The 8,499-nt window shown below is 60.0% G+C and overlaps 1 long non-coding RNA gene across 1 annotated transcript; it reads right to left on the bottom strand.

The window, feature by feature from the left end:
* Nucleotides 1-4,585: 4,585 nt before the first annotated feature.
* LOC123388705 lies at nt 4,586-7,327 on the bottom strand. The gene is made up of 2 exons (XR_006603197.1): nt 6,530-7,327; nt 4,586-6,214 (listed from the first exon to the last, which is right to left on the bottom strand). It is a non-coding gene; the product is annotated as an uncharacterized LOC123388705 (long non-coding RNA).
* Nucleotides 7,328-8,499: the final 1,172 nt, after the last annotated feature.

Below are 8,499 nucleotides of genomic sequence, written 5' to 3' on the forward strand. Positions count from 1 at the left end.
CAGAGCACCCTCAGGGGTCCCGACCAGCCGGATGCCCCTTCCTCCTCCTCCTCCTTGTGGCCGACCTCGGCTCCCTGGGCCCTCCGGGGGCTCGGTTACAGCAGAGGATGCCGAGGCCGCACCAGCGCCTCCTCTGCCAAGGGCTCCGTGCGGGTCCCCACAGCCCGAGGAGGACAGGGTACGCACCCACGTGCAGGCGGCGGCCAGCAGGCTGGAGCACGGGGGCGAGGGGACCCCGCGCGGGCAGGTGAGCGGGGCTGGAGAGGGACGGGGACTCCGCCCGAGGAGAGCAGGAGGAGGCAGTGATGCGTCTTCGCAGGACGGCCGACCTGCCACCCAGGGGTTTGGACTGGGGTGACGAACGCCCACCCCGTGTGTAAGACCCACAGCCAGCTGGGACTCGGCCCATCCCTGAGCCCGGCTTCACCGCCTCCCCGTCCCTCAGTTCCACACCAGATTATTGAGCGCCTTCTGTATGCCCGGTCGCAGGAGGGCGGTGGTGAGTGACACAGATGTGGTCCCTTCCCGGAAGGAGTTGAGTCTGGGGGAGGAGAAATACGCTGACCCGACGGTGAGGACAAAAGGCGGATGAGTAGAACAGGTCAAGGGAGAGGGGCACTGAGTGTCGGCAACGGAGCCGCTAAGTTTGTCTGGTGGGAGCCGAGGGAAGACCCTTCCCAGGGATGTGGCCCTGGAGCTTAGAGCTGGAGCCGGCGGAGCAGCAAGTGGCAGAGCCAGTCTGGGCAAAGGCCGTGTAGTAGGGCAGAATGTGGCTCCTTCCGGAAACTACCAGGAGGGCCAGCGTTATTGGGGAGGGAGGGGTGCGGCCACTCAGGGAGACGGAGGCCTCGACGCCGCCGCGTTCCCAGGTTAAGAGCAGTGGAAGCCCTTGCCGGGGGTGGCGCCCGGGCTGACCACAGGGCCGCACTTCATGGCTCAGGGACAGCCTTCCGACCCCGGACTGACCCGTCCAGCGTGGGGTGGGGGTGGCTGCAGACCCCTGGTCATCCTGATGCGGCTGCCTCGGAATGTCTCCTCAGGATCCCTCCTCAGAGTATCAGCCACGTCCGGCGGGCTTGACCCAGCACCCCCGTTACCAGGCCTGGCTTGAAACAACTTATGAGCAAGGGGAGCCACAAGCACACAGCGAAGACGGCCGGTGGAGAGGCCGAGGGGCCCACGGAGCTGGGGGGAGCCCGGAGCTCCCGGCTGGGAGGCGGGATGGCCAGAGAGGGCCTGCAGAGCCCCCCGAGACACATGCCGTGTGGGGCGGTCAGGAAAGCACGAGGAGGCGGCCGGTGCACGGCAGCAACACCAAGGGGGCGCGCGGGTGGCTGTGAGGAGGCCATCGGAGACGCTGCGCCAGCACGCTGAGGGGGCAAGAGGCAGGCAGGCTCTGGGCTGTTGGGATGGGGAGGACCCTTGGCACCACAAGGGCTATGCCAGTCCGCCACCACTGCCTGCCCTTCACGTGCCCACGGCAGGCCCAGCCCGGCCGTGCCAAGCTGTGCTTGGGTACCATGCTTAGATGTTTAAATTAGGGGGTAAGAGTGTTCTCCCTCCCACTGGCCTGCATTCCTGAGGCCGGGCCTGGGGTTTGGTTACCAGGCAGCCGCGGCCCTGGAGGGCACCCGCCCCGCGAGCTGGCGTGACTCTGAAGCTGCTGACGGGTCCTTTTCTTCAGCAGCAATTAAACAAGTTCCAACTGGTGACTTTGGGGAGCAGCGAGATGTGGAAAGTATTCACGGCCACGGACGGCTCTGGGGCAGGAGTGTGGGCACGTGGGCGTGCGTGGGTGTGCGTCCGAGTGTGCGCAGAGTGTCCCTCCTCTGCTCCCGTGAGTCTGCCCGTGCACCTGCCAGTGTTAGTCACGGGCGTCCTGGGCACGTGTGATGTTTGCGTGGCGCATCCTGGCCCTAGGGCTGGGGGCTGGGCCCTGGGCCCGACACAGGGGTCTCTGTGCACCCCGGGGACGTATGTATGTGCATGTGTCCCGCACGGGCCTGTCTATGCATCTCTGTGTCTGTGCACAGTGTGGGGGCCCGGAGGGTCTGCACGCCTGCACTGGGCTGGCACGAGCACCTGTGTGTGGGTTTCCATCCGATTCCGTGGATTTGTTGGAGGGGCTGGTCTGGTTTTACAAAAGCCCCCGCGTAGAACACGGGACCCAGCACACAGGAGAGGCCAGAGAGGCTGGATGTGGACAAACAGGGGTGCGTTGGTCAGGGTTTCCGGAGAAACGGCACCGATAGGATACACACATGCACACGGAAAGATTCCTCATGAGGAACTGACTCCTGGGATGATGGAGACTGTAAGTCCCAAGATTTGTGGGTGGCAAGATGGAGAACCAGCAGAACCCGTGCTTCAGTTCCAGGCTTGGGGTCCAGAGCTCGAAAACCAGGAGAGCCAAGGGGAACGTGCCGGTCCAAAGAGCGACAGGGGAGGCTCAAGACCCAAGAAGGGCCAGTGCTTCAATGCGAGGCCAAAGGCAGGAAAAAAACATGTCCCAGCTCAAGCGCAGTCAGGCAAGAGGAATGTCTCTCTTACTCAGGGAAGGTCTGTCTTTTGTGCTAGTCGGTCCTTCAACTGATCGGATGAGGCCCATCTATCCTGAGGAGGGCAATCTGCTTTGTTCAGTTTACGGAGTCAGACAGTAATCTCATCCAGAAACGCCTTCCCAGACACCCCCAGAATCACGTTCAATCAGATGTGATTCAAGTTGATGCAAAAAATTACCCATCCCGGGGGGTAACGAGCCGGATGGGTGGGGAATGTGGGCTGATGCGGGTGTGGGCGGGGCCTGGCGGAGGGGTGAGTGGGGGAGGGGAGACTGCTAGGCGGATGGCGGCTGGGCGGGAGAACGCACGGGTGGGGGTGCGTGAGGGGCTGAGGCAGACGCCGTTGCCGGCCGACCTTGCCCAGCGGGGCTCCCTGAGGCAGAGGAGAGGCGTCAGGAGGGACGGGTCTGAGGAGCGTGAGGAGAACTCGCCCTGCTAGGATTCTGTGAGAGAACCTAAAGCCTGAGGACGTGTTAGATCCCTGTGACAGGAGGCCACCTCCCACCCTGTCCCTGGGCTCTGCTCGGCGGGACCCCCGAGCCCCGCTACGCTCCCTGCAGCCCCTCCGTTAGCCGAACTCCCTTTACCTCCGGCCCTTTGCACGTGCTGTGCCTCAGCCAGGCGCCCTCCCTCCGTTCCACTGACCCCCCCTTTCTCACGGCTCCGTCCATGTGACCTTCAGCGTTTAGCTTAAACACCACACGCTGGGAAGCCTTCAGGACCCCTGCTCCTCTGTCGGGGGAGGGCGCCCAGCTAGGCACTGCCCCCGTGCCCTGGGCCTCCTCGATGCCCGGTAGACGTGCTCTCAGCCTATCTGGTACCTTCTGTGTCTGGTGCTCGGACGTCACCTCAAACCTGCTGGCTCAGAAGCTTTGGGTGTTGGGGGCACATGCTTGAGGTAGAAGGTGTGAGGAATGCGGCTCCTTCTCTCCACCCTACATTCTCACAACCACCCACCCCTGCCATGTTTAGTGTGCTCAGACATCACCGACAGCTATTATCTTAGCCACTCGTAAGCACACAATTCAGCGGCACAAAGACATTCGCAATGTTGTACAATTGTCACCACTCCCACACCGATACCTTCCTCTCTCCCCCAACAGAAAGGCTGTTCCCATAAAATAATCGTCTCCTTCTCCCCATGTTCCCAGCTGCTGGGGACCCTTGGTATGCTTTCTGTCTATGATTTACCGATTCTGGGACCGTGTATAAATGAGATGGGACACTTTTTGTCCCCCTAAGACTGGCTTCTTTCACTTAGCGTAATGTTACCTGTCCGCTGGGGGCTTCCAGAAGCTGAGGATGCCTCCCTCGTGGCCCTCGAGGGCCCCTCCCTGTCTCTCCTTCCCACCACGCCCCTCCCCATCAGGGCACCTTAAGCGGGGTCTCCCAAGGACCCCGGGAACTCTTCCGTTACGTATACGAGTTGGGTGTGTCGTGAAAGCAGAATGTCCAATCTGTAGGGAACACGGAACAACCTAACCAAGGGGGCTGGGATCCTACGTCCTGGTCTCGGTGCTGATTCCAGAAGAAATTCCCCAGAGTCTGTGCCTGGAACACTGACCCGCATCATTGCTGGGCTTGACTGCTGCAGCCAGAGCCCCCTCAAACGTCAGCTGGGACAGGCCTTCCCTCTCCCCGACCTCCAAGACGGTGCCACACCCATCCCCGACCTGGCTCCATCCCTGCCTGGCTGTGCCCCCTGCCTGCTGGCTGAGCTAATCCTAGACACCTGTTGTTGGCTGATGTTCTCTGGCTTCCGAACTCCCTTAGCGCTGAATCCCCGGCTCCCGGCACAGTGAGCCATTGGATAAGTGAATGAGTACGTGGACACATGAACAATTGTGAAACAGAGAGCCACACGAGAGCTGGAAGACCCGTCCCTGTAGGTCCCCAGGACCACCTGTCTGTGGATACGAATGAGGCCACAGGTGTGTGTGGCCGATCCCCACCCCCAGCCCTCCCACCTTAGCCAAAGACTAGCAGGTGTAGGTGGGAACCCCAGGCATCTAAGTTCAAGACACTTGAGAGCACACAAACTGCTTTATATTAAGAAAAACTACTAAGTGGAGTCCAGAGACACTGAGAAAATATAGCGGTGCCTGAAACGTAAGACTTGCGTCTTCTTCATATGTAAAAAGCGCTTATAAATCATTAAGATGGACAATGAACTTAATCATTGGATAAAAGACGAATAGGAACTTCAGGTGATGTGCAAATGGCCAAGAACCTGTAAAAACGTGTTCATCCTCCCTAGGAACCGAAAAAACAGTGATTGAGTCAGCCCGATGCCGTTTGCAGCCGTCACAGGCAAGAGTGTCATTCTTCAGGGTCACTGGGAGTTCTCCTACAGCGCTGCTGGGAGTGCGATTGCTAGCAGCTTTCTGAGGAGCCGTTTGGCAATCTGTAGCTGGGCTGGCAGACCCTCCTCTAGGACCCGCCCCGAGAAACCCTCACACGCAGGTGCAAAGCCTTATGCCCGAGGACAGACTTCGCAGCATCACCTGTAATGCCTGAAAGCCGGAGGCAGCAAGGCATACTTTGTTAAGCAATCTGCCCAATAAAATATTATTCCGCCATTCAAAATCATGTTTCCAGAGACTGCTTAACACCGCAAGGAAATAGTCCCGATCTGTTAAGGGGGAAAAGCAGGAGATGGAACCGGGGGCCTAATCCAATACCAAGTGTGCAAAATGAGTGAGTGTGCGTGTGCTTAACAAGCAGGCTGGCTGGAGTGTGCCGGCACAGACAGCTGTGACAGTGAGTCCGGACGCCTCGTGTGTCTGCTCCTTGCTGGGTTTTCTGGAGTTTTCTATGGGGATCACAAGTTAACAACGAAAGGTGTGCTCTTAGGGTCTTTCCAAAGGCTGTTTAACCCACCGAGGGCTTGGTTAACAACACGTATCCGGGGAAACAAGCATGATGTCCATCAGGTCCATGGACGGGTGACGGACTGATAAACAGGTATATCTCCCCAGGCTAACGGATCATCTCAAGGTTCTTAACTCTGCATTTACGCACTTGCAACATTTCCTACGCTGCAACGTGCTACTTTTATAACCAGTTAAAGATGTTCTTTGAGATGAAGATGGTGCACTTGCGGACCTCGTGAGTAACCCTGAGTGCCCCCTCCAGGAGTTCTAAGTCTCGCTCAAAAATCAGCAGCGCGTCCCGTCGGGGTCAACACGCAAAATCTAAGCAGAAGTGCCCCCTCCACGAATTTATGGTATGGAATTCTTTGCATAAACGCAGAGGGGTCCGCGTGTCGCCCCGGTGGCCTGCACGGGGGTGTTCGCGATGGGAAAGCTGCGTCCTCGGCAGAATTACGATACAGCTCCGCCGTGGGTGGTGGGGGTGATGACGACGCGGCACTCGTTGTGGGTTCATCCACACGCAGAGACATCCTTGCCGTGCGGATCCGCAGGGAGACAGGTTACGGGAAAGCACGCCCAGGACGATCCCGTGTGTAAACGCCCGTGACCGTCGCGTGTCTAGGCATGGAGGACTGGAACCTGGCAGGTGGGAAGGCGAGATTCTTTAAGCACATTTCCAGGAGGGTGGCATTTTAGGGTCTTTTTTCTCTTTCTGCGGCGTTTTGCAAAGTGCTCTGGTCACTTTCCTATGATGTAATAAAGCTACATCAGGAAGTTAATCTGTGGGCAAATGGAAGCAATGATCCAATCAAACTCAGACGCAACAGAATAATCCGGAGCCACTTTGAAGGGGAGCAGGTGGGAGACGGACACAGGGCGCCCCTAGCACCCCCCCCCGGGCAGTGATGTCAGCCCAGCCAGGCCCATCCCATCAGTGGGCCCCGTGGGAACCCGAGGCTCCTTGAAGTGAGACCCTGGAGGTCCAGCGACGGGGTGTGACTTGTCCAAAGTCAGACCTGGGTCCATGCCCAGCTGGAACCCGGCGCACCCTCAGCCTTACAGCACCCTCCTGGCCCAGCACCTGCATGGGCTTACCTGGGCTGTGAGGCCTTGGAGGTGACGTCATCAGCTCACACCTGGACGCAGGAAAGCTGTGTTTTTTTAAAACCCTCAGTAATTCAGCCTTCTGCAGACTATGCACCTGGTTCCCCTCACGTCCTCCTGACCAAGAGGAAGGGGGTCAACCCCAGGGGTCTCAAGGAAACCTGGCACATAGTACGTGCTCACGAAACACTGAGGCAGAGCAAGCCTCCTGTCTGCGTGAGGCCGGGGCACTGGGCGCTGGCGGCTTCACTGTCTCACTCGGGCTGGACTCTAGGCGACGGCTCCCTGCACGACCGCCTGGGGCACTCTCCTCCCCCCCCCCCCCCCGTCCCTCTGTCTTTCTCGGTATCTCTGTGTCTGTCTGTCTCTCTCGCACACACACAATCTTCAGCAGGGAGGTCAGAAGCACAGACCCTTGAGTCTCCCTCCTGCATTCAGATTCCAGACGGTTCTCTAGCGGCGTGGGTTGGGGCACATCCCGTAAGACATCCTCTCGTTTGAAAAGCCATCGCAGGGCTTGGGAGCGCCTGGCGTGCGGTAAGTGCGTTGCCCGTATTTGCTGAGCGCACGGTCGACAAATGAAGGAAGCGGGTCTCCGGCCCGTTGGAGAGCACACAGCCGTCCCCGGGGACCAGGACCTTCTCTTCGTACCTGCGGCCCACACTCTGGGTGCCCGGCCCCCCGGGAGGCCTGCGGAGCTGCTGAGGAAGAGGAAATCCGAGGCCCCCACATCCCACCCCAGGACCAGCTGGCCTTGCGGATTCCAGAACGTTCTGCAGCGGCCAGCAGGCCACGGGGCCAGGAAGCGGAAGGTGCAGAAATAGAAACACACAGTCAGGCAGTGGCTCCTTTCGCCCTGGAGGAAGGGAAGCGGGGGGCTAGAGGCCAAGGGAGGAAGCTAGGGGAGCAAAGGGGAGGCCGCGCGAGGAAGCCGAGGAGTGCGGAGCCCCTGCCCTCGAGGCCCCCAGCCCTGGCCCACTCCTGCAACTTGCGGCCACTCCCAGGGATGCCCCCGCTTTCCTGACAAAAATCCAGAATGAGGAGCTCCGATTCACTCTCAGTGCAGCCCTGCATGACCGCCAAGGGCCTGGGGCCCCCAGTCCAGCCCACAGCCTGCGGTTTCCAGGTAGCTTGGCTCCCCCGGGGCCTTGGAAGGGTGTCCCCAACTTTCAACGTGGGGTAGCACCCCCCCAGCCCCATCCCTACCAGTGCCCCTGAACTTCCTGTTTTCACAGGAAACAGGAAGACGGGGGGTCCATGCACCCCACCACCCACCTAAGAGCCTGACCATGAAATCCCACCGCGAAGCGTCTAGAGCCGAGGGCCAGGGACGGCTTTCCTCCGGGCCCAGATTCCACCTTCCCTTCTGGACCGCATCCGCGGGTGCCCAGGCTGGCTCCCGGGGTCCTGGAGGGCTCCCAGGAGAGAGGGGACGCACGCCCAGCGTGTGACCCCAGGGGATCCCGTCCCTACAGTGGCCTCCAGGGGTTCTCTAGGTGCTGGGGCCCCAGAAAAGTCATGACTATCACTGGCCACTGTGGGGAGGAAGCAGAATCTGGACGGGTTTCCGTGGGCCCCTCCAAGGGCTCTAGCCAAAGCTTCTGGACCAGCAGGAAGGACACTGAATTGGGGAATTCAGGCCAGCATTAAGATCAGCACCCCTGGTCCGCTGTGCAGCTTTGGACAAGTGAAGCAACCTCTCTGAACCTCAGGTTCTTAACCTGCAGAAGGTGTGGGTGTGTCGGGCCATCTCAGAGGCGGGGACCAGACTTTAGCTCTCGGCGGGAGGAGGAGGCGTGGAGGGGCTGAGCGGCAGGGTATACCCCGTTCCAGACGCTGGCGTAGCTTCCGGTGCCCCCTCCGTGCAGTTCACCCCTCCTCTGCGGCCCCACAGTGGCCTCTAGGACTCCACTACGGTTGCTGGGATGGAGCCCTCGCCTGTGCTTCCTCACGGATAGTTC

The sequence above is a fragment of the Mustela putorius genome, unplaced genomic scaffold (genome assembly GCF_011764305.1).
Source record: "Mustela putorius furo isolate JIRA1106 unplaced genomic scaffold, ASM1176430v1.1 tig00000127_pilon_pilon_pilon, whole genome shotgun sequence".
NCBI lineage: Eukaryota > Metazoa > Chordata > Mammalia > Carnivora > Mustelidae > Mustela > Mustela putorius.